Genomic DNA, 25,804 nt, shown 5'->3' with positions numbered 1-25,804 from the left:
AAATCCCTTCCGCAGATCAGAATCGCGTCCATGAGACCCAAGTCCCTTGTTCCTGTCTGGTTGGGATTAGTATAAAATTACTAAATAGCAACCCTTATCACTCCAATTATTTCAATTTAAATCTAGGGAGACATTAATTTGTTCACAATAATATGGCAGATCTAAAATATGAGATGAGTGGCCTCAGAAGATGCTGGGCAGGGGTGGAAACGAGTATTTAATGATTCAGCACAGGGTCTGCCTGACCTTTCTTCCCCTATAGACGCTTCATACCTCTATGGGAATTAAAAAAAAAAAAAAATGGGCTGGTAACATGCTCCTGAGCACAAGGTGTAGGATTATCATCTTGCTTTTCGGGGAAAATGTGATGGTGTCATGGTCCCATCTTGTACAGGATAAGTGCAGGCTGATTGACAAAGTGATTTCTGTGCTTCCAAGAGGCAGAGAGAGCCCAGCACTGGGCCGTAACTTCCATCCCTCAGAACCGTCGCGCACATGCGTTTTTGCAACGATGCCCACCTCTGAAATAGCCATGATTGCTTGGAAATGGAGGTCACACGGCTGAAATTACCAGTGCTGTTCCCCCTGCAAAAGATGTCCGTAAAGTAGTAAGAAATCCTGAAAGCTGGAAACACAGCTGGTGCTCAGGCTGGACACAGGCCCGGATGGAGGGACAGCACGGTGGCTCGGATCACTGGCTCAGTCCCGCATCCCAGGAGAAAACACGACACTAATTTCCAGACGAAAGCCGTCTTGCAATTGTCAGCTCTATTTCTGAAAACAGGGGCGGACGCTGTTGTCTCACTGGTGTGGGTATCCACTTAGCTTATGTCCCGCGCACCACGCCTCCTGCCCCGGAGAATCGTGTGAAGTGACAAAGAACGGGATCTTCGTTCCCGTCATGCACTGAATGAGTCTGTCTCCGAGAAGCCGGACTGTCCCCCGGAGCGAACGATGCAGCTCATGGGCGGGGAAGAGGGAGCCGACCCGTCAGAGCCCCCTCACCGCAGAGGCTGCTGATGGGCCACGCAGGCAGTAAGCGGGGGTCCCGGCGAGTGTCCCGTGTGCGGTACACCCCCGGGCGCTCTGCCGGAGGGTCACGCCCTGCCCCAGCGTGCAGGACTGAAATGCTCGCGTGGCAGTCACCACCCCTGGGCTCCCGGCCGTGACGCCAGCTTTTGTGCATCAACGTGAGGCAGGCCCAGGTGGCCGGTAAGACATTATTTTGGGCGCTGTCTGTGAGGATGTTTCCGGAAGAGATCGGCGTTTTGGTCAGGAAACGGAGGGAACAGGTGCTCCCTCGCTGGTGTGCACGGACTCCCTCACCCATTGTGAAGGGCTTGCACAGAACATGGTACAGAACAAGCCAACTCTCTCTTCTCCAGCGGGAGCATCTGCCTCTCCTGCCCTCAGACGTGCACGCTCCTGGCTCTCAGGCCTCTCGGCTCAGACAGACCGAGTTAAACACCACTGGCCCTCCTCGGACTCGCACTTGCCGACAGATGGTAGATCGTAGCCCGTCTCGGCCTCCAAAACCGCATGGGCCTGATCCATAACAGATATCCTCTCTACCCTCACCCACGGCCGTCTGTGTCCTACCGATTCTGCTTCCCGAGAAACCCTAGCCTAAGACACTGGCCTTTGGTGTGACCATCACCACAAGAGACAAACAAAAGGGGGCACTTCTATCTGCCCCCAAACCCCAGCCAAGATGTCAGATCAAGCCAATATCACACCCTGAGGGGTGGGCAGCAGAGAGCAGCGCTTAGGGCCGGAATCAGACACCTAAAACAGGGGCGCCTGGAGGGCTGCTTCGGGGAAGCGTCTGCCTTTGGCTCAGGTGGTGATCCCGGGGTCCTGGGATCGAGTCCCAGGTCTCTGCTCAGCGGTGAGCCTGCTTCTCCCCCTGCCTGCCACTCTCCCCCTGCTTGTGCGTGCACACTCTCTCTCTCTGTCAAATAAATAAATAAATCTTAAAATAAATAAATAAAGACCTAAGCCAGAGTCGTCTCACTTTTCCCGTAAACAGTCCATGTTCCAGGCTTGCGGACTCCCCGACCTCTGCCGCAGGTATTGGACTGTGCTGCGCAGCTGAAAGCAACCAGACCACCTGCCAAAACACATGTGTGGCCCGAAGGACTCAGGGCGATGGCCTCCATCCTGTCGCACTTAGCCGGCAGGGCTGGATTCGGGAGGCTGGCCGCAGACCTGCATGGGGGTGAGCGGGGAGCGGCCGGCCTGACCCCTTGCTGCCGGGGCGTCCGCTGCATGGTGTGTGCCGTCCACCTGCTGAAGGCATCTTTCCCGCGCCGGACAGAGAGGAGAATGAAACCGTCCACATGCGTCCACACGGCACACGCATGTCCAGTTACCACTCGCCCCAGGGCGACAACACCCTGATGCCCTCAACATGACGGTCTGGTAGAAATCCGGTGCCAGCCCCGGAGGTCATGCTACTCAGACAGGCAAGCAAGGGGAGGCCCGTAGGCTGCCGGCCCCTGGGAGAAGGAGAGTCTCCGGCCTCGGTGTCCCTGTCCACAGGGTGACCGTGATCACAGTCCCTCGCCAGGGGCTGTCATGAAAATGACTTCAAGTGCTTAAAGGACTGAGAATCTACCGGGCACCGTCTGTCTGTTCAGTCCTTGTTGTTGTCAAATATCTAAGACAAGTCCATGAAAGGAGAAAAAATGCCAATAAACAATTTTAAAGGCAAGAAGAAATAGAAAGAAAGAAAGAGAGAGAGAGAGAGAGAGAGAGAAAGAAAGAAAGAAACCTAGACTCGAGTCCCTGGCATGTCCTCACCACCCAGGCGAGCAGAGGATTGGCCACGGCGACGGTCTCTGGGCTCTGAGCATGCGCAGCTGTACTTACTGGCTGGTGACGTTTGTGCAAAGCTTTTTTTTGCTGTGACGTGTCACACCACCGAGTGATCCCCAGGTCTCTGCCCTCAAGGCATCACACACCCATCTTATGGGAATGGCCCCCACAGGCCCGGCCTGGGTGTCCCCAAACCAGGGTTACCGGCCACTGGAAACACGGGAGGCCGGTGGGATCGTCAGTCTGCTTCGTTCCGGTGGAGATGGGGGTGCAGCTCCGGGTCCCCCGCCAGCTGAGAACCCCACGGTGCTTCCGTTAACCGCCTGAGCAGAGACGCGATGTAACACATTCAGGATCTCAAAGAGAAGGAAGGTCGGCCGGGGTCGGGCGGTGATAATAAACCACCTGAGCCGGACCCGGCGGGAAGCGTCTTCGATTCTCGCGGACCCGAGCGCAGAGGAGCTTCCTTCTCCTGACCGGCCAGCGGGGCCGGCCCGACGTGGCAGGTGCGGGGCTCGGTTTCCCCCACGAGACCTCAGGGCTGCCAGTTCTCCGGTGCGGGGTTCACGGCGGGTTTTCCGAAGAGCCCGGAGGAGCCGGCTCCGTAGCCTCGGGCCTGACCCCGCAGCCCCCACGCCCACTTGCGGGCTGACAACCACGTGAAACCCCCACACTCGCTCCATGGAGCAGGGGGCTCGCTGCCTCTGCCCTGGTCGCCTTCTGAAACGCATCCTCAGAAGGGCCGGATGTGAAGAAAACGGGCGGTCTCCTGCCCCTGAGCGCCTGTTTCAGGGGCTTTACCGTGGAAGGACAGAGAGCCGCTCACCGACCGCACCCGGGAGCCCCGCGGCCAGCCAGCCAAGGTCATGGTCTGCAGCGGCAGCCTGTGGTCCCCTGCCTCCACTCTGTGGGCCCCCAGGGAAGCAGCCCACGAGGGGCAGGGCTGAGGGCACCCCTCATCCTAACCCTGGGCCCACTTCTTCCAAGAGCTTCTGACTGCCCGGCTCTGAGACCTGCAGAGCAAGCGACCCCCTAGTGCAGCACGTAAGGGACACACGTACCCCACGCACGCCCCACGAGAGCCTGCTCACGCGAAAACCCCCGCTGTGTGCAAACGGTGTGCTAAGCCCGAGTGGCCGGAATGCAGGCGCGTGGCTGGGCAGCAGCGAGGAAAGCCCACAGACTAGGTCAGGAAGGAAGGACAAGCAGGTTGTGACGGGCCACAAGGCGCCAGAGATGCCACAGGCAGGACTGCAGGAGACACGTTCACTGGGCCTGGGGAGCACGGCGTGGCTGGCCGCTGCCCTGTGTGGACAGGGGAAGTGAGTGGGGGTCGGCTGCGGAGAAGAGAGGAGGGCAGGGGTCCGGTGTGGACAGCGGGGGTGGGATCGGGTGTGGACAGCGGGGGTTTGTGGGTGTCGGGTGTGGCCAGCGGGGTGAGTGGGGACCAGACTATCAGCACAGGACTTGTGGTACATCCGCCCGCCGTCCCTGCAGAAAGACGGCTTCAGCCTTCGGAACGGCACCATGGATACGGGCTGTCGCCGCCGCCCGCCCTGGGGAACCTCACGCTGGGCTCCGCAGAGTCCGCGCTCCGGAATGCGTTCCCGCGGCCACACAGCGGGGGCGGGCAGCACACAGTAGGGACTCCCCCGTCGCCGAGTGACTGAGCCCAGAAAAAAGAAATCACCCACTTTCCCCATCAAGCCAGGCTGCTGGCTCGCTACGTCGTTATCTCGTTGCAAAAATAGCCCATAAATATGAAGAGACGTGGCACCACTGGGAACGTGGGGGAAAATGTTGAGAGGTGACTCGTGGTTGTTTCCATAAATAACAGAGGTGCTTCCGCTCACACTGGGTTGAAAGGAGGGCGTGCGAATCGTGGGTGTGATTTGTGCGGCCGAAATCTGTGCCACGCATGAATCGTGGCGCGCGACTTCTCCCGCGGACTCCGTCCGCTCCAGGCTCGCAGGAGGAACACAGTCTCCCGCAAGCCCCGCACTCAGCGCGCTGGAGGAGGGATCGACGCGTTCTCAGGAGCGCTCGGAGCCAGCAAGAGACAAGAGGCGGCGCGGCCGCGGTCGGGCCTGGAGTCGGGGCGTCAGGAGCTACGTGGCGCAGAGGCCTCCCTCCAAATCCTGTTTTGTTGTTTTCCGTAATAAGGCTCTGCTTGTCTCTCGCTTGTTTGCTTGTTCGCCCTCTGAAAACCCATCACGCTCAGTAATTCCTGGAGGATGCATTAGAATGATGAATCATAACTAATCCTAACGGCACCAAACCTGAGACACGAACAGAACATTTTTCCAAATATGTGCACGTACAGGGCTTTGTCCCTTCCTTCGTGCTTAATAAAATGCAGCCGTACCGCATACATTATAGAGCAAGTCTGCTGTCTTTTTAACAGGCTGTGGCAGACGGCCCTGTCTTCCCATCCCCAGATTGGTGTGCACGCTCACATGCGCACACACGTAATGCCATGTCAGTGGGTCCACAGCCTGTATTTTGCATTTTACGTGTTGGTCTGCTCTCTCCCCCTGCGACCCCGACATCCACTAGTGTCCTCCGGACCCCACCCAGCGATCTCCTCTAGCAAACCCAGTGAGCAACCTGGTATATCCATTCACGATTTTCTCCACGCTGCTTTAATTACGACCACTTCGACTTCCAGGTCTGCGTACTCACACTGCTGTGTCACACTGGCTTCAAGGGTCTGGGACCAATATCTTCTTTACAAAAATGGACTTATTCTGTCCATATTTATCTTGACATTATTCACTCAATAGCAATCTGCAGATCGCCCACTAGATTCGTTGTCAGACCTCAAAAGCACGTTGAAAGACTACAGGATAGCGGCCCCTGGGTGGCTCAGTCAGTGAAGCGTCTGCCTTTGGCTCAGGTCATGACTCCAGGGTCCTGGGATCCAGTCCTGCATCGGGCTCTCTGCTCAGCAAGGAGTGTGCTTCTCCCTCTGCCTGCCTCTCTGCCTACTTGTGTGTGTTCTCTCTCTCTCTCTCTCTGACAAATAGATAAATAAAAATCTTTTTCAAAAATTAAAGATTAAAAGAAGAGTCTGTATGGTATCACAAGGTGTATTTGCCCTTCCCGATGAGCACGCGTGTCTCCGAGGGCAGTTCCGGTCGTCACGAACAATACTGTCACGGACATCCTTGCTCATGGAGCCTTCGCTACGACGGTGCCTCGGTGAGCTCCAGCTGCGGAAGACGGCTGCTGGGTAACGGGGCACAGGCAAGTTCGATTTGGGTAGGATTTGGTAACTTATTCTAAAACAATCATCCCAACAATGTACGTTTCTGGCAACGACGTCTACGCGCGCCTTCTTCCGCGTGTTCCTGGCAGCAACGAGCATTACTGCTGTTTACTATGTTTACCTCGCTGGTAGGGATTAAGCGATATTGCTATTTTGATCAGAATTTCCCCGTCTACTCGAGGCATGGAACATTCGTGCGTCTGTCTGCTGGTCATTTGCGAGTCCCTCTTCCGTGACCTAACTCACACCTTTTGCTTGTGTTTCTATTTTGTGACTTGCTTTTTCCTTTGAATCTGTAAAAACTCTTCGTGGGTGATCATACATTAGCCCCTTGCTTCTCATCTGTGTTCCAAGTATGTCTTTCCACCCCGCTAAGTTTTCACTGACCTGGTTGGTGGCGTTCTTTGTCAGGCTTGAACGTTGTTTTTCACGACTCTGATGGTCTGCTACCGGCGGAGACATTATCTCGAAACTCCACGTAGGAATGTACTTTGGGATTTTTTTTTTTTAATCTTAGGAGCGCAATGTGGTTTGCTTATAACCCTTAATTCATGAAAGAGTCTGAGCTTTGTTTTCTGAATGCTCCTCCTGCATTTATTGACTTGGGTATTTGGGTACGTGGCCACACTCCCCTGTCCAGTGCTCAAAGCACAACAGGTCTGCGACAGCAAGCTCTCTCCTCCCTGTGCCCTGCTTCTCCTCACCTCAAGGAGCTTCCATTCCGCACGCCATGTTCCATCGTCTTGACCTTCCTCTTCGCATGCTTACCTGCCCCTTCTCACTGTGCTGTGGACTGCACTGCGCCCCCCCCCCACACACAGGGCCCCACGTCCACACGGTGCAGCCCTCACACGTTCTACGCCAGAGACCGAAGCTCTAGGGGAGTGCTAAGGTAAAATGAGGTTCTGAGCACGGAGCCCTGGGCTAGTACAAGGGCTGTTTTCACTAGAAGAGATGAGACACACACACACACCCAGAGGGACGACCACATGAGGACTCAGGGCGAGACAGTGTCTACGCAGGAGGAGGGAGGACCCACCTCCGTCCACACCTGCCTCCCTGACCTCCAGCCTCCGGGACCAGGAGTTTGTGGCAGTCGGCTGCGGAAGCCTCCTGTCTGCGGGAGCCTGTCGGGGCGGCAAGCAGAGTAACACACCGGGAAGGGAAAATGTATTTTGTGTAGAACGTCCAGAACGCACTCTCTGTGTATAGAACGTTTCTGTATAGAAAACATGTTCTGTATAGAATGACTCTGGGTGTCTAGAATGTACCTTACTATGTCAGGTTTATTATTATTCAGGTTTATTATCCCTAAAGCTCTGGGGACTTGGGGTTTTCCCCGGCGCTGTGGGGCAGGGTTTCCCCCAGTTGCTCCCCGTTCACGCGGGCTGCCCCACCGTCCCTTCCTGATGGGATGAGACCTCGTTTGCTGCCCACAGCTTTGCCCACGGATGACCGGGGCTTAGTCCCATGCCTCCGCGCGTTGACGAGGTGACACCAGCTGTGCCTGCTTCGGGTCACACACGTTTCCTTCCTCTTACCTCAACGACTGTGCAGTTTCACTCCTTCTTGGCAGTTTTGAAGGGTTTCATTTTCTCAAAAAGTCCCGACAGAGCTTTGTTTTGGAACTGACGTACACATACGGGAATTTTGGAAGAACTGATTTTTTTTTTTTTTTTTTTTTTGCAGTTTATTCCATTCCCCCATTTCCCTCAACCCCAGCCCCTGGCAACCGCTTCTCTACTCGGTTTCCACGAGGGTTTTGCTTGGTTTTGTTTTTCAGATTCCACTTAGAATTGAGGCCATGCAGTATCTTTGTCTTTCTCTGACTTACTTCACACAGCATAATGCCCTCAAGATCCATCCAGGTTGTTGCAAATGGCAAAATGTTCTCCTTCCTCTGACTGAATAATATTGCACTGTGTATACACCACATCTTCTTTATCCCTCGTCCTGTGATGGGCCCCTGGGCTGCCCCCACAGCTCAGCTACTGTCAATACTGCGGCACTGAATATGGAATTTTTTCAATATGGTGTTTTCGTTTTCTTTGGATATACTCCCAGAAGAGGGTTTGCTGGACCGTAGGGTAGTTCTATTTTTTTAACTTTTTAAGAAACTTCCAGAACTGTTTTGCAGCGGCCGCACCAGCCTGCATTCCCACCAGCCGTGCAGGAGGCTCCCCTTGCTCCGCATCCTCGCCAGCACATGTTGTCTCTGGTGTTCCTGATTCTAGCCTTTCTGACAGGGAGTTCGGATTTGCACTTCCCTGAGCATTTTTATCTGCAAACCATATATCTGATAAGAAGTTAATATCTAAAATGTAAAAGGAGCTCCTGCAACTTAATGGCAAAAATACCAAATAGCTCGATTTAAATAAATGAGCAAAGAATGTGAAGAGATAGTGTTCCAATGAAGTTCCAGTGGTGTATGAAAATAATTGGTTTTATTACAGTGAATATTTCATTCTTCCCTTCCAAGAATTGAAGGAAGACATCTTTAAATTTTGGCAGACCTCTTTTTGAAGATTTCTTCTAATATTTAAAATTTTCTTTATCAAGTCCCTCTGGTTTACATAGATTTATTACATAAATCTATAAATGTATTTATAGATTTATATATTTATTTATTACGTAAATAAATAAATTATGTAAATTGATTAATTTACATAGATTTATTACTAAAAATGGTTGTTAATTCTATTGTAAATTGAATGATTTTTTCCTCATTTCTGTCTCTAGATGTTTAGTTTAAAGAAATGCTATTGATGAGTGCGTATTTATTCTGAATACAAACAGGCTGATATATCTTAATTCTAGTTTATTTTTAACAAGACCCTCTTGAGTATGTTATCCATAAAATTATAAAATCAGCACAAGTAGAGGGTGTAAATCTCTTTCTTATTTTAATTTGAATGGTTTCCCTTTGTCTTGCTGCTGTTATTAGAAAATTTCCGTAAATAATAATGGCAGTCATGACAGGACCAGTGTCGTTCCTGGTTTTAATTGAAATTCTTTTAGTATTTTTCCTGCTTAGATGAAATTCATGTTTTGTTTTTGTTTTTGTTTCTTCTAGTTTTTTTTTTACTATGTGCAGTTAGCCAGCATAGAGTACATTACTAGTTTTTGACGTAGCTCAGGGATTCATCAGTTGCGTGTAACACCCGGTGCTCATCCCACACGTGCCCTCCTCAATGCCCGTCACCCGGTCACCGCCTCGCCTCACCCCGCCCTTCTGCGACCCTCGGTCTGTTTCCCGGAGTCCAGAGTCTCCCTTGGCTGTCTCCCTCTCTGATTTCTTCCCCTGTGGTCCTCCGTGCTATCCCTTACGCTCCTCGGCGCTATTCCTTACGCGCCACAAATCAGTGAGACCATGTGGTGATTGTCTTTCTCCGCTTGACGTATCTCGCTCAGCAGAATCCTCTCCAGTCCCGTCCATGTCGATGCAAATGATGGGTGTCCGTCCTTTCTGACGGCGGAGTCAGACTCCGTTCTGTATATGGGCCACATCTTCTTCATCCACTCGTCTGGTAAAGGGCAGCTCAGCTCCTTCCACAGTTTGGCTGTTGTGGACATCGCTGCTATGAACACTGGGATGCAGGTGCCCCTTCTTTTCACTATGTCTGTATTTGGGGGGTAAATACCGAGTAATGCACATGCTGGGTCATAAGGCAGCACGGAGGACTCTCCACACTGTTCTCCAGAGCGGCTGCACCAGCCTGCAGTCCCACCCCCAGTGTAGGAGGCTCCCCTTTCTCTGCATCCTCGCCGGCATCTGCAGAATCCTTTCTTGATAAAAACTCTCCGTCATGTAGGGAATAGAAGGTACATATGCCCACATCATACAAGCCAGCTACAAAAAGCCCACCAAAAATATCATCCTCAATCTGGAAAAACCGAGAACTTTTCCCTCAAGGCCAGGAACACAGCAAGGGCGCCCACTGTCACCACTGTTGCTCAACACAGTACTAGAAGTCCGAGCCTCTGCAAGCAGACAACAAAGAGAAATGAAAGGCATCCGATTCGGCAAAGTGGAAGTCAAAGTCTCACTCTTCGCGGGTGACATGACGTTCTATGTGGATAACCCAAAAGACTCCACCAAATTTATTTCAATAGATCTACATAGAATATTTAATTAAGTTTTCCGACCCAACCTAATATTACGATTTCTCATTATTAATCTTAAACACTTTTGCTCATTTTCGCTCCTTAATCAGCCTTTGAAAAGTTTATCAAAGTCCATAATTTTAAAGGAAATCACACTTTCCTCAAAGCTTTCTCCACTCCATTAATTTGCGCTTTTTAATTAATAATTCCCCTTTCCTAATTTTTTAGTTATTTTGCTATTTCTTTATTAAATTTATCAAGATTGATATTAAGTTCTTCTACAGGGCTTTTTGTCTTCACCAGTGATGTGATTTTAAGGGTGTACGTTCCCCTGAGTATAGTTTTTGGTGATTTGCATTGGACTTGGTAACGCAGCAAATCTCAGTTTCGGGTTTTCTTTGATCTAGGGTTTACCTAGCATCACATGGCTTAATTTACTAGTCCTTAAGGAGTATTTTTTTAAATTGTTTTCTTTTGGGGGGGGGAGCTTCCTCACATCTCCTTGATATGTGAGAGAAGTAAAACTCTATATTGTTTTTCAGAGTCCATAGTCTCTCATGGTTCACCTCCCCTTCCAATTTCCTTCAACTCCTTCTCCTCTCCATCTCCCCATGTCCTCCATGCTATTTGTTATGCTCCACAAATAAGTGAAACCAGATGATAATTGACTCTCTCTGCTTGACTGACTTCACTCAGCAGAATCTCTTCCAGTCCCGTCCATACTGAGGGGTTTGAAGTGGCGGGGGTGGGAGGTTGGGGTACCAGGTGGTGGGTATTAGAGAGGGCACAGATTGCATGGAGCACTGGGTGTGGTAAAAAAATAATGAATACTGTTTTTCTGAAAATAAATAAATTAATTTAATTTAAAAACAAAAACTCTATATTGTAAGCAAAGGTGAGTTTTGCCACACCTTACTTGTAGGTACACATATTCCTGACTGGGGCAGAATTTGCCAGCCAGAACAGTGTCCTACAAGGAACAGCTGCTAAAGTGTGGAGTTGACTGCATGAAGGGTCAGGGCTGCCGGGGGAGCACACACACGTTAGCACCCTGACTTTCCCAAAGGAAAGCAGGTGCCTCCGATTTCAGCTTTTAGCACCCCACAGCTGTGAGGTCGGGAGGGCATCACAGCAAGAACCTATGGCAGGAGCACATCAACTACTACTTGTAATTTAACAAACATTATTACACCCTACACATCCTTAAGTCAGGAGACCTTTGTCAGAGATTCCCGTCACGTTTGCTCCCAGAGCGCCGTGATTTCTGCAGCGTCCTCATACCTACCACTGAGTGCGCGCCCACGGCAGCTCTGCGAGCCACTTCCTGTCCTTCACAGCTTCTTGCTAAGGACGGAGAGAAGAGATGGGTCCCTGAGGGGCTCTCCTAGGACGCTGAGCCCGCTGAGACCCGCACCCACCATGCCCACCTCGCTAGATGCTAGGGGCCTCCTCTCCTCACAGCAAACCAGCGCCGTGCCCGCACTGCGGGTGTGCATGCATCCGGGTGTTTTCCCAACGTGGAAATGGAGTTGCTCACGGGGACAGCCACTATCAAAGGAGCAGAAGAGAACAAGGCTGGTGACAAATGCAGAGAAAGGGGAGCTCTCGTGCGTTGATGGTGGGAAGGAAAACATGGACAGCCACCCTGGAAAACAGTACGGAGCTTCCTTAAAGAGTTAAAAGTAGAGCTACCTACGACCTAGCGATTCCACTTCTGGGTACTTATTCAAAAGAATTTAAATTAAAATCTCAAAGACGTATCTCCCCCCCACATTCCTCGCGCCATGACTCCCAACAGCCAAGATAGAGAAGCAAACCACACGTCCAGCGAAGGACGATGCAGAAGGAAAATGTGCACGTACGCATGATGGAATATTATGCTGCCTTGAAGAAGGGGGGGACTCCTGCCATCTGTGAACCCCACAGTGAACCTAGAGGACACCATGCTGACTGAAATTAGGCAAACACAAAGAGGCAAATATGGTGATTCCACTGATACGAAGTATCTGAAGGAGCAGAAACTGTAGCAAGTCAGTTGCAAATGACGAGGGGCGGAGGAGGGGAGAATCGGTGTCTCCTGGGGACTGAGGTTCGATTTGGCAGGATGAGTAAGGTCTGTAGACCGATCACACAACCATGTCAATATGCTTAACAGGACGGAATTAGACAAGTAAAAACTGTTAGCGCGGTAAACACCCTGTTCCGTGACTTTTGCCACCGTAGAAATAAACGGAGCTCGGAGATCCAAAGCAACGCCTCGATTACAAAGTATATGAACTGTGAACTCAGAGGTATTTTATCGACACAAACATGCGGGGACAAAGCTAAGACAAGCGTGTAGATCAAATGAAGAGATGTGGTGAGTCGGCAAACGCGACTGTGGTCACTCCCTGAGATTCTGTTCCAGCCCGAGCGCCATCACATTCACGAAACTCCACCACAAAGAACTTCAGTAATTTCTCCACAAACGTGAGCATCATTGGTCATCACGTGTCAGACCTTGTACCTAGTTCTCTCGGTGTTACTTTAATTGGGTATGAATTAGATTAAATGACCTTTTATGTATCTTCTTGTTGTTTTTATTTTTAAATTCTCCTTCACTGCGTACTAAATTCATGAAAAAATACGTACTGTTAAAAAATATACACATATGAGGTCTTTATTTAAGTTGAGGCCACAGTGTCAGGGCATCAGAGATGGCCCCAGGGAGACAGGACCTGGTTCTATGAGAGCAAACCCGCCCTCAGAATCCACTGCTTACCTGTTACAGGTTCCTTCTCATAGAGCAGCCCCGGCACTGCAGTGACATTCAGTAAGTGAGCTTCGTCCGCATGACGAATGACACCTGCCGACACAGAGTCGGTGTCACGGGTTGGCTGACCGTAGCTGAAGCGAGCGGGACAGACAAGCAGCGCCGGGCCAGCCACAAAGCCCAGGCCGTCCCTGGGTGTCCGCAGGCTCCCACAGCAGGCTTCTCCTAGGTGCAGAAGTACGGAGCCTGCCCTACCCTATGACCCAGCAATTCCACTTCTGGGCATTTATTCAACAGAACTGAAATCAGGATCTCAAAGAGCTATCTGCGCAACTGTGTTCACCACAGCAGTAATCACAATACCCACGATGTGGAAACGGGGTACCGTGTGGAGGGCGCGGACCTGCACGGCCCACGGGGGCCACAGTGCACACCGAGCCCGCCCTCTTCACGCGCCTCCTAACCCTCCACAACCCCTGATTTGCTCGCTGGTCACCCTGTGCTCCGAGCCCTCTGGCCCTGACGCCAGCAGGAGCCAGCGTGATGGGCACGCTCGGTGACTAGCTCGCCACGCTCCAGAAAGAGGACAGCGCCCAGACCAGTGTGTCTGCCTGACAGGTGGGGGTGGGGGACAGACTCAGGAGAGCTCCCGGGGCTGGCGGGCGCCCCCAGGGACTGCGGCTCTCTAGGCCTCCTGCTATGAATCCAGGGCAACACCCTCGACCGAGAACAAACCAGCGCCAAGAAAAGGAACTCCCGTTTGTTGAGAAACAGGGACCAGCCCCTCTGGTCCCCAGGGCCCCCTCGCCCGACCCTGCCATCCCGCTCGCCTGCCTTGCTCAGAACACCTGCTTTCCGCACCAGGGCCATCTCCACGGGACGCCTGGGACAAGGAGGGGTGTCTCCGGTGAGCTCTGGTTCTCCACGAATCTGGAACCTCCCAAGACCCTTAGAGACTCTGCGCAGAGGTCACTCCACCTCCCAGGACCCGCACGGGGAAAACCATGAACAACCAGCAGAACTCCTGCTGTCGGAGAACTCGGGCTGCTCCCTCTGCAGTGGGAACCTTCAGCTGCCCTGAATGGCCACGCTCCGAGCCAGAAATCAGGATCCGAAACTGCCATGTTTAGCTACTGTGTGTCATAGAGCGGCCTTTCGGGAGCTCACCAGCGGCTGCTACGTCTATCAGATCTAACGACCTCTAAATAGAGTCATGTTCTGCGGCAAAGCTTCGGTTCTGTGACTCTTCTAGCCTTTTACGGTCCTTTAAAAAACACTGAGATATCAGACTGCATCTACCCCATACACATAACTCAAGGTTTAATTGGAGTGAGACTAATTATTCCCACTTAGATTGTGCAGATAATGTAATATGCGGGCTGCCCTTTCTTAGAATGAAAGATTTATAGATCATTTTAATGGCATTTTAATCATTCCGTTCTGTTTTTTTAATTCAGCATATTAATTTGCAGAGACATACTGGCAGCATTTAGAATGTCCACGAACGTACAGTGAAACATAAAAAAGGCCCTTGCATTATTCATTCGTCTGTACAGCAGAGCGGGACCGACCGCAGCTCGTACGTGGGGCTAATATGGAAACGCCCGTGATTCGTACTCGGGGTCCGCAAGCGAGCGGCTTGATGAAAGGCTAATTTTTATGTATTATTGTTATTATTTGTCTGGAGAAGGAGGAGGAGGTCCGGTCGGTATTTCATGTCATTGGCTTGACGGCCCCTCTCGGGCACTACGCGAGGGAGCTCTGTGTGTGTTTGCTGCTTACTTGGATTTTGCAGAAATAGAGTCGAGTGCTAAGAAATGCCCAAAACACACACGCACACACACTCACACGCACACACTCACACACACGTACACTCACAGACACATACACACACACACACACATGGGAAAGATGAGAATAAGGAAAGAACAAGAGAAAGAAAAGGCCTATGAGGGGCAGGACGAGATCGACCGAGGGTCCCGTGGCCTCTGCTCTCACAGCAGCAGGGGGACGGCGCTGTGCCCTGATGGCGGGCCTGGGGACGGTCTGGGACTGAGGGAAAGGAGGGAAGAGCTCGGGGCGGGAGGAGCCGCGATGTCCCGCCGGCCGGCTCGGCCTTTGCAAAGTGTGTATCTTTATCTGTGAAACGTTGCCTCCTCCTGGCTGAGCTGTGTGGGCCCAAAGGAGCGAATCCGCCCCCCCCCCCACCCCGCTGCCTCCTGCTGCAGAAGCGGCGACTGGGCAGGGGTGCGGGGCTGCGAGCCAGGCCCAGGGGGACGGTGCACGTGCCTCCCGTGCGGGGGAGGGGCTGGGATTAATGTTCCTCGGAACACGCAGGAGAGGAGAGGTGGCAGCTCCTAAGAGCCCCGCCTAAACCCACGGTGCGGGGACCAGCTGCATGTCAGTCCCCCACTACATCGGGGAAAACATCCTTAATGCGCACAGAGCCCTGAACGAATCCGGTGTCTCCTCGGGTCTTGAATTTGACCAACAACACTTCCTCGTCATGCTTCTGACCGGATCAGCACAACCTCCGCATGTGGAAAGTATAAGTTTTATGGAAATGCCCCTGTGGTGGAGGGAAGCAATTTAAGTTCGAGATGAAAGTGAGTAAATCAACAGTATGGGGGGAGGGGAAACCCTTATCAGCAAAGGAAATGTACAAAAATTCTCCTTGAGACTGTGAGACGGAGCAAGGTTAAAGCCAGGCAGCCCCATCTGTCTGACAGGCTGGCTTGATAAATGAAACCAGAAAAGGTTAACTATAATGTGATCCAGTGTGGCTCGTCCCTCCTGAGAGAATCCTAATTGCTCAGAGCACTTACACTAACCTAATTACTTCCAAGCCTGGTGATTTCTGGTGTCTGTTGATGTGTCAGAATGTGTAGACACTGCCAGGTGGTTTTTTTTTTTTTCTTTTTAAATAAAGTACTGATGGTTGGACGATAAAAGTTATAGGAAATCTGTTGCTGGATAGGGTCCTACGTGAGCAACTTTGCCCAGCATAATGCCCAGATCCCGCCTCGTGTCCAAGGGCAGCATCCGCCAGCCCCCGCTGCTCCAAGGAAAGAGCATCCCCCAAATCAGGCTGTCCCTCTGGGCCGTGCTGAGCGGAAGCAGCCACCCCGCTTCTTCACTTCCAGGACCCATGTCTCTTCTGTTCTCCATCACCCCCAGCGGTGGAGAGGACCACAAGCCAACCCCAGGGACCGACATCCTTGTAGGCTTCATCCCAGGAGACACACTGTCGCCGCCCTCCCCCTGCTGTCCCTCCTCCTCCTCATCATCATCATCTTCCTCATCGTCTCCATCATCTTCCCCGTCCTCCTCATGTCGCTATTCCCACAGAAACACCGTGACTGTAAATTAAGGATTCCACGAGAAAGTAACATCCTTCTCCCTGGTTTCTATTCAATGCGAGTCCTTCAATGAAGGGTCGTTAGTAAATGATGCTTTTTACCCTTCACAAAACTATCTGTTGCTTAAAAAGTTACGAGTTAATTAAAAATATAGATTAACTTTGATTTATTCTAGTCATCTCCGACCGACCCATTACCCTGGTCTCTTAGTTTCTTGACGTAGACCTGGGCAACAGTGTATGATCTCATCAACCGCTCATAAATGACTTCTTAGGTTACCACATCGTGCCCTTCCTTAACCTCACTCATAATGCTGAATTTTCACCAGCTTCATTTCAGGGGGTAAACTTGTCCCCAGATATTCATGTAGTTGCTTGTTAGAAATCGTTCATTCACATGCTTACCTGCTCGAACAGTGCTCCTCTCTCCATAGTAAGACTAAATCCCATCCAGGTATATGCCTGGGGTCTGGCGACATTGCAGTCTGGATGGAATGAGAAACCCAGGAGCCATACTCAGGGAATCTTCTTTCTTGGTCATCTGTTGTGCTTTGTGGCCCGAGGCATCGTAGATGAGTCATAGCTTTGTTCTCAGGTTCCTCACACACCACCTCGACCACCAGGTTCTTCAGTGAGTCCCACCATTAATTGCCTACACTTGGACTCATTCCACAAACGCCTTCAGGATCCCTCAAAGCTCTTGTGACTTCTCTGTCATCGCTACCTGGGAAATCTGGGATGGAGGTCCTGACATCTCCTGGCCAGTCAGGATTCCCCCAAGACTGCCCACATCCCACGCCCCAGATTGTCCATCCAGAACCCCAGTTAGACTTTCCTGACGCTAAGTGCTTCCTGGAATCCACCTATCATGTGGTCATCCTTTCCAGGCTACTACATCTGACCTGCCTGATTTGACATTATCCCATTACCAGTTGGGTCTGCTCCCTGTAGCAGGGGAATGAACACTAAATCCTAGCTCTTCTCACTTGGCCCAAAGCTTAGAAGCCATTAATTCCTTTGCACCTGGCAAGAGCTCAGAATACACTACAGATCTGCTTCAGGAAATCAATTTTCTGCACGTTTTGCATGACTTGCAAAGTCAGAGCAAGAGCAGAAGTGGACGTCACAGATCACACCACTAGATGTTTTAAAGTTAAAATCAAGCCAACTAGCAGGAAAGTGGAATGTTTCTGAAGCCCGCCCTCTGCAAATACACTTTCATAATATCCAGGGGGTCTGGTTCTTCCAGAGACCCCCCCCTTCTTCTCAGAGCTCTGCCTCCAGTGTGAACATGGGTTACGAGGAAACCAGGGCCCTGGCCTCATCTAACACCCTGAACTTCCCACCTCCTACCCTGCAAGTGGCATCACACAGCCATGTTGATACCCACCCCTGATCAAAGTTCTATGCACCTGTTGATCCCTGTAAACAGGTGTCTTTTGGGTACAAACTGGTGAAGTGACAAGGACCTGGGGAAGAAGCCCCAGACTCTCTACGCAAAGAGCAATCACCAGAGAATGTGAGGACCCTGATGGGCACGTCCCTTTAACTCTGTGGGTCAGGAAGCAGCCAGAGAGGGTCAGGGCAGAGGTCCAGGTAGCCCCTATCTGGATCCAAGGGCAGCAGAGCTCGCAAAGACCCACAGTATGCTAGCAAGACAGATGTCACGGCCACTGTGGCATCTCCTTGCTCCGTCCTTCTGAGGAGAAGAGTGGCAGGCACCCTGGGCCACCTCCTGAGTCTCTGAGGGGTAAAGCACCTCTGACTCACCAAACAGCAGCTTCCACTTGAAGGTCGGTCAAACCAGCACTCGGACCAGAGAAAGACAGCGACACAACCAGACCCTCTGTGTCTGGACGGCACAAGGAGGCAGCCAGAGTGTGGACTGTGGGTAAGGAGGGGACAGTAGTGGTCGTGGTCAGTCCTCCTTCAGCCCCGGTCCGGCAGGCTGCGGAAGAGCCAAGCATGCGCGGAGGGAGCCGCCCTGAACCCTGCAACCCCTGGAGCCAGGGCGCAGGGGCTGTGCCGCTGGAGGTGAGGGGGTCTCCTCGCTGCCTGCGGGGTTCCCCAGAACTGGTTCTGGGACTTGAAACCTTGTCGCGTGCACCGAGGGAAATGAGATTTGTGAACTGACGGAATCCTGGGGCTTTCCTACCCAGCGCTGGGGGCAGAGTGGCTTCCTGGCAGGGCACGAGCTCGTAGGATCGTTGCACAGTTCAGGGGTTCGCGCTGGAGCCCACCCAGCTGTTGGACAGGCACAGCTCGCCAGCCCCGCTTGTCAGCTAGGGAGGAAGCCGCCGTTTGTGCAAACAGATGCACATCTTTTGTTCTTTGGACATGTGTTTCGTCAAAGACCTCAGTTTATTCTTAAAGTCAGATAAATTATAACTGACCTTGAGAGTGCATGTGCTGTGTGTAGATTTTGCTGAGCTGCACACTTTGAGCACTTTGGGTATTTTTCTTTCCTTTTTTTTTTTTTTTTCTCTTAATACTCCACCGTTCACATCTCGGATGGGAAGTCCTCTGTACTCAGCACTTTGGGAACATCATTAACTGTGCAGCCGTGGCTTCGGAAGCCTTCCAGCACCTCTGCTAGGACCTGCTGTCCACTGGCTTTGTAGCGGGCATTTCACACAGACGTCCTCCGCGCTGCTGTGGACAGTTTCCTCAGACTGGGGGGCGGGTTTCCCGACACCACCTGTAAAGGTGGCACACAAGGACCAAGAGAAAATGAACGTGGATTTATAAAGAGATGAAAAGACCGGCAAACACCAACAGCCCATCAAGGGAGCTGAGAAGAATGGTCCTTTGGCTCCCGATTTCATATTTCTGTAGCTGAGGACTGGTTCAGCATGGATCTTTGGGCACTTAGACTGTGGTTCAAGGGAACCATCGCCCCGTGGCTTTATTTAATTAGACATACACCAAAGCGGCTGAGAACAAAGCTACTTTCCCTTTGGTTGCCTTTCCCAGCACATCACGCACAGCATCCCCAGAATCTCTCGGTGTTTCCTTCAGGCTCGCTCCACTGTCCCTGTCATCGCTGGGTGCTCCTGAGCTCAGAGCTACGCCCGTTTCCCTACGTCACGTCCCTGCCATCACCAGGACATGCACTTCTGTGCACTAGCTTTCAGAATCTTCGTATCCCCTCTTCATTGTCTCTGCGGCCCAATTTCCCTTGATGCCATTGTGCTGTGTGTGAACTACCCCTAGTTTACAAGAGCTGGACGTGCACTTGGAAGGACGGAAAGGAGAGAGTGACTGGCTGTCTGGCTGTCTGGGAGATGACAGACTAGATGGAGGCTGGACAAATGGACGGAAGACCAGATGGACGGACAGCTAGACAGACAGACAGAAGATCAGAGGATGAGCAGATGGACGGATGGAGAGAAGGAAGGGTGGACGGATCGGACGGAAGGGTAACTTAGTACTCGTTTTCCAGGTGGAAGAATAAAAACAAAGTAGAAACACTGGCTGCCTGGTTCGAGGGTAGAGGAAGTGAACACAGGAGAGGAACCTGGCATAGAAGTGAGCAGGAGGCGCTCGCTTCAGCAGCACAGTAACTAAAAACTGGAAGTGAGCAAGAGATTGGGGTTTTTTTTCCACTTTATATTATTTGATTTTTTGCAAAGAGCACTGACTATTTTCAGTATTTTAAAAATGCAAAGTAAGGGGTGCCTGGGTGGCTCAGTGAATTAAGGCCTCTGCCTTCGGCTCAGGTCATGATCTCAGGGTCCTGGGATCGAGCCCCGCATCAGGCTCTCTGCTCATCGGGAAGCCTGCTTCCTCCTCTCTCTCTGCCTCCCCCCCCCCACCTACTTGTGATCTCTGCCTGTCAAATAAATAAATAAAATCTAAAAAAAAAAAATGCAAAGTAATAGAAGTATATATATATACCCTATAAACATAGATGCTACACAAATGAAATATTAGAAATTTAATAAACACAAAGTAAATATAGGGTTGATACGTAATATGTCCCTAAACGTTACATGTGAAATGCCATGAAGGTGTCACCGGCGTGCATCCCCACCCACTGTGCGGACGGATTCCCTTTTAGGGACATCCTCACCAGCCCCTGTTGGTAACCTAATTTCTGATCTATTGACATACTTCAAAAGACTCCTTCATTATATACCCACTTGGTATTTGGAAGATAGAAACATAAATGGATTATCTAAGACTGGAGACAGAGCAGAAAGAGAACTACAGTGGTTTTTAGCCTGCTCTCCACAAAAGAAGTTAGAGATTTGTAGTGTCCTGCGAATTTATGGTAAAATATTAAGAGTATAATGATTAGCTATTTTGTTAAATTAATTGCTTCTGTTTGCTTAATATATGTGATTTATGATAAATTTAGAGTCCATGAGACTTTTAAAATACAATGTATTAATACTTTAGGAATAGATATACTTATGTATTTGGCAGATACTTTATTTTTAAATAATGAAAAATAAGTTACCTATAGGAAAACTGTGGTCCATAGAATAAATTTTTAAAATAGGTATATAGGGGCACCTGAGTGGCTCAGTGGGTTAAAGCCCCTGCCTTTGGCTTGGGCCATGATCTTGGGGTCCTGGGATCAAGCCCCACATTGGGCTCTCTGCTCGGCGGGGAGCCTGCTTCCTTCTCTCTCTCTCTGCCTGCCTCTCTGCCTACTTGTGATCTCTGTCTGTCAAATAAATGAATTTTTTTAAATCTTTAAAAGTAAGCATATAAACAAACACAAAATCTAAACACAGGGCACACACACTTCTCACATCTGTATCTTCTCCCAATGTCTCCACTTTCATGTATTTGGGCGCAAACTTCATGTATAAAATTTGACATGAAAAATAATCTTAAAGTAGCAATTTTTTTACAGCTGTTATACAATCCATCAAAATACCACTTTATTTAAGGAACAGGAATTATCCTGGATTGCACAGAAGAACACAGGAGATGGAGGCATTTGCTTTTTAAAAGCTGATTATCCCAAAGTTCTGCAGCCAAATGCAGAGTCCTAACACCCTGGAGGCTTAGGGAAGTCTGGCTTTCACAAATCAGCCCTGGACTTAGGGGTATTTATAGGATATTGAGTTACATAAGACATGAAGATTTCAATTTCATTAGGGAAGAACACGGGCAGCGCATTCTATCCGTGGGAACGGCCCGGACACCTGGCGTGTGCTGGGTCATTTGTGCCGTGTTGCATAAGCTCCTTCTGGACATGCCAGCCATGCCCTGCCCACCCCTCCGACCCCGCAAACCCCCAGTGGCAGAGAGTCGGCACAAGCTGTCTCGTCTACAGCTTCTCTCCATCAGCCTTCAGGACCCAGGACTGCGGATGATCTAAAAATAAAGGTGTCCACCTGCACATTCTCCCGTGGCACATCAACACCAGACGCCAAGCCCAGCCTCTCACAACAGCTCACGCTTCGGAAGAGACAGAAATCATATTCCTTTTAAGAAGGATCAGTGTCTGCTCTTGCAGCATCCTGTTCCACCTCCGGAGAATTGAGTCAAGAAGATGCCCGTTCACGGTAACGTTCAGCCTCTTAGAAGCGGGTAAAGGACTGCAGAGGGGAAGCAGGAAACCAAGCGCCTGTCATGTCTGAAGCTGGCAGGGTGGGAAATTCTGCGCTGGCGACGTCCGTGGGAATCAGGGACTGAGGCAAAGAGCCACGGGTTTCGAGACCACGTTGGCCACATCTCTGCTCTGTGAACTGGGGCAAGTGTCATCCGACCGCTCAGCTGCCGTGGAAAGAGCTCCCATCTCGGTTTTACACACGGGGAGATGAAGCCACAGAGAACAGAGATGGTTTCCTTCAAGAGCACCTTGACAAGGACGGGACTGGTCCCACTCAGAGCATTTTGTTATCCGCGCTCGTGGTGACGAACACAAAGGAAGGTTTGCTATTTCCTGCTCTGGGCATTTGGAGCCTGAAACGGGAAACAGCAGCGTGGAGCCACAGTCTGCAAACTCGGATTCTTCTCCGTCTACGAGCCAACAAGACGGTTCCGTGGGAAGCTAGACCAGGTTCTACAAGGTTCCAGAAATCGTCCACTCTACGCCGATACCTCCCGCCCAGCAAGTGGAACGGTTGAGGCGAGGTGCCCCGTCCCCACGTCGCTGTGTAACCACCTTCCAATCATCCCACCAAAAATGACTCACGGGAGATGCTCCATACGGTCAGACACCATCAGGAAGCCATTCTGCCTCCAGTTTGGGGAAGGACCAGGAGAATTACGTGCTCAGCGAGACCTTCCAAAGGGATCAGCACGAATGCTGAGCAAAGTGGTGCCAACTTCAACAACAAACAGAACGAGTTCTCGCTTACGTTATGCCCAGAAACTGTCTAACTTTGGTGATGTGGCCACAACCTTATGCCTTTTATCAGCTTCAGGGTTCTTCCCAGACATCGGGGAGGCGGCGGCACAATGTCCTCTGGCCCCTTTTGCTCATGCTGTAGGAGGCAGAGCTGCGTAGCGCGGTTCGATCCGTTCACGGTGTATTTCTCACCGTGAAGTAAATGTTTTGTTTGTTTTTCTATTTCCAGTTTCCTTCTTTTGAGATCACCTCTTTGCCTGTCAGACTTATATTGTCTTTTCTTTATGGAATCTGCAAGGGCCAGAAAATGATATAAACTCCATTTCTCTAAAAGTCCCTGAACTTAAAAATGACATTAAATAACTTTGTCCCCCAAAAGTAAATAAATAAAATAAAAGCATCTTCTCAGTAGTCAGCCTGTGCCAAAATGTCTCTTTTCCCCCATCTTTTCTGCCCCTGGTACATTCCTTACCACCCGCAGGGTAACATTGGACCACAGCCAATGTCAGTGCCTTGTCGAGCTCCCCGGCCAGCTGTCCTGGAGGTCACTGTCTCCTGCTCTGTGTCCTCAGGGCACTGAGCTGAATCTCCACATAGCAAGCCTCCTGTCTTACTGCTTCCGCGGGTTCGAGAACCGGCGCTGTCCCCAAGCCTTGCCGGGCCTGGGGTGCACAGCCCTGAGAAAGCAGTGCCTTGGAGGGGAGGCCAGCTTTGGCACAAGCACCCACAAGACCTCAAAGATGCTGTCCCGGTGGGAATAACAAGCTCGGCCTTCCTGGTCTGACAACCGATGCCTTAAATGGCCGTGCGTGAACGTTCCAGAGTTTGCACTCAGTTCCGCTTGTAGGGTTCAAGAAATCCTCTCCTCTTTGGTCCAGCTCGCGCAAACCAGCCTTTGACAATTGGGTCGCAACAGGTTTAAAGTTTAAGAAATAGGATAAATCCGTTGCTTGGGCTATTGTAGACCTGAGAGAGATCATTATAAGGTACCAATTGTTGACGGATGAGGTTAACTGCTCCTAATGGTGTTGCGCGGTATCGTCATGAAACACAGCCCAAAGGAGCCCTGCCGGCTGGGTGTGAAGTGGCCAGAGGGAAAGATTCTGCAAGCCTCTCGAAGTCAGGAACCGAATTTGGAAGACGTTTCTCTTCCCAGAGGGTCTCTAAGGAATGTGCTGTTTTCAGGCACATAACAGACGCCACTTTCATATGGCGATGCCGGCAGTAAGTGCCGGAAGGTGGGGTGAGGGTCCGTGAAGGGCGCGCTCGCCCCGGGCCAGGTGGGGGGACGTGGCTTCCTGACAGTCCTGGACCCTGACAAGGTCAGAACGCCCAGGAACGCTGTCTGGAATCTTCCCCGGCTGAAGGCACGTTTCCAGCAGCCAGGGTGCAGCACAGTCTTGGTTTCCCAGCGAGCCTGGGCCGGCGGGAGCGTGGCCACCATCCACTGGGCGTGCAGGGGAGCACGGGCTGCCCGAACAGCGGTGCGCTTGGAGACCCACGCTCAGGGAATGCGTTTCCCCGCCGACGTGCTTGAAGAGCAGCTGAACGGCAGAGGTCCTGCCTCGTAAGCCTCCCTGGAAAATAACAGACGCGCAGATCGCAGACGCCTGTGGGAACGTTCGAGTCTGCTGACGTGCTGACTGAGCGGCAGAGATGCTACAGTGACCGATTCAGGGAACAGAAAAATTTACTGTCCTGGGGGCCACGCCCAGCCCTCCCCCTGCAGAGGACCACGTCCCCGCAGGTCCCTGCTCCCCGGGGAGGACACACCGCCAGCCGCCCCCCTAGGTAGGAGGCAGCTCAAACTTACCGTCTTGCAGTACTTGGCGGGATCGTTGGGATATGTGAAGGCGCAGCTTCCATCTGGGACACCAAATGCTACCCTAGCGCCTTCCTGAGCATTTCAAGAAAGCTGACGTGAGGTCGTCTTCTGGAACCCGTGTTCACTCAGTGATCCAGGGGACCTTGGCCTCTGCTGAGCTCACTTCTTGGCAGGACTGTGTGTCACTTGATGTTTATCTGCGCCGGTCAAGAGCTAAAATAAGATTCGATCACACTTACAGTAGATATTCATTCTGAGAGGTCCCACTAAACCATGATGACAAAAAATAATGCAAAATAAACGAGAGCATTAAGCTGAAGCGTGAGTAGGGTAGAAGGAAAATCAGCGCTCGCAGGAGAAAACAGGTAGAGGTAGCCAGTGTCTCCGTCTTAAAGACGAAGCACGCGTCGCTAGCACTGAGTGGACGCACTGATGCTGAGTTTCCAGTTCCTGATTCTTTTGCTTTTCCCGGGTATAACTGATAAACTCCGTATGTCTCGTGGGTGCGCAGATCCCTGTTCTGGTACATGCGTCCATCAAGGGAAAACCCACACATCCAACCGATGAGCCTGTCACCCTCCAGAGCTGCATTCTCTTTCCTTGTGTTTCTTTGTCTTCCTCCTGTTCATTTATACATTCATTTGGGAAGTAGTTCTTTTACTTTTTTCACATTTATTTATTTATTTGACAGAGAGAGAGCAAAAGTAGGCAGAGAGAGGTGGGGAGGCAGAGAGCCTGATGCGGGGCTCGATCCCAGGACCCTGGGATCAGGACCTGAGCCGAAGGCAGAGGCTTTAACCCACTGAGCCACCCAGGTGCCCCTGGTAAATAGTTCTTAAGGTTTAAGTAGCTCTTTATTTATAAACAAATCGATTTCTGTGTTACCCTATCGGTAGGCATTGGTGGAACATTTGACGGCGATTTAGGGCGAAATCTCATTTCCTTCATTAGATTAGATTGAGGGCCTCCCCCATAGTAGAAACTGCTGCTGGCTGACTTCAGTACAAATGGAAAAAAAAGTATGTTCTCAGGGGAAAAAAATATGTGCATGGTTAACGTGCTGTCGAGGAAAGGTGACGGGAGACCTCAGGAGGGGAGAATGGAAGCAGCCGCATGTGCAGAAGGCAGTGTGTGTCCCACCACCAGCGGGGAGCGGGACAGGGCTGCGGCTGTGAGTGCGGCAGGAAGGGCACGGGGAAGGGACACAGAGAGAAAACGGTTGGAATTGTAAGATTTTTGAAGCTCTGTGGCTAGTCCTCTAAATAAAGATCTTTTCAGGCAGGAAATCCAGCAACATTAAGCAGATGCCGTCGTGAGGAATTACGGTTCGGCACAGGCAATGGCGTAAGGGACCCCCAAGTGCGGAGGAG

This window comes from Mustela nigripes, chromosome 18, assembly GCF_022355385.1.
Source record: "Mustela nigripes isolate SB6536 chromosome 18, MUSNIG.SB6536, whole genome shotgun sequence".
Taxonomy (NCBI): domain Eukaryota; kingdom Metazoa; phylum Chordata; class Mammalia; order Carnivora; family Mustelidae; genus Mustela; species Mustela nigripes.
Note: the sequence above shows the minus strand (reverse complement) of the source record.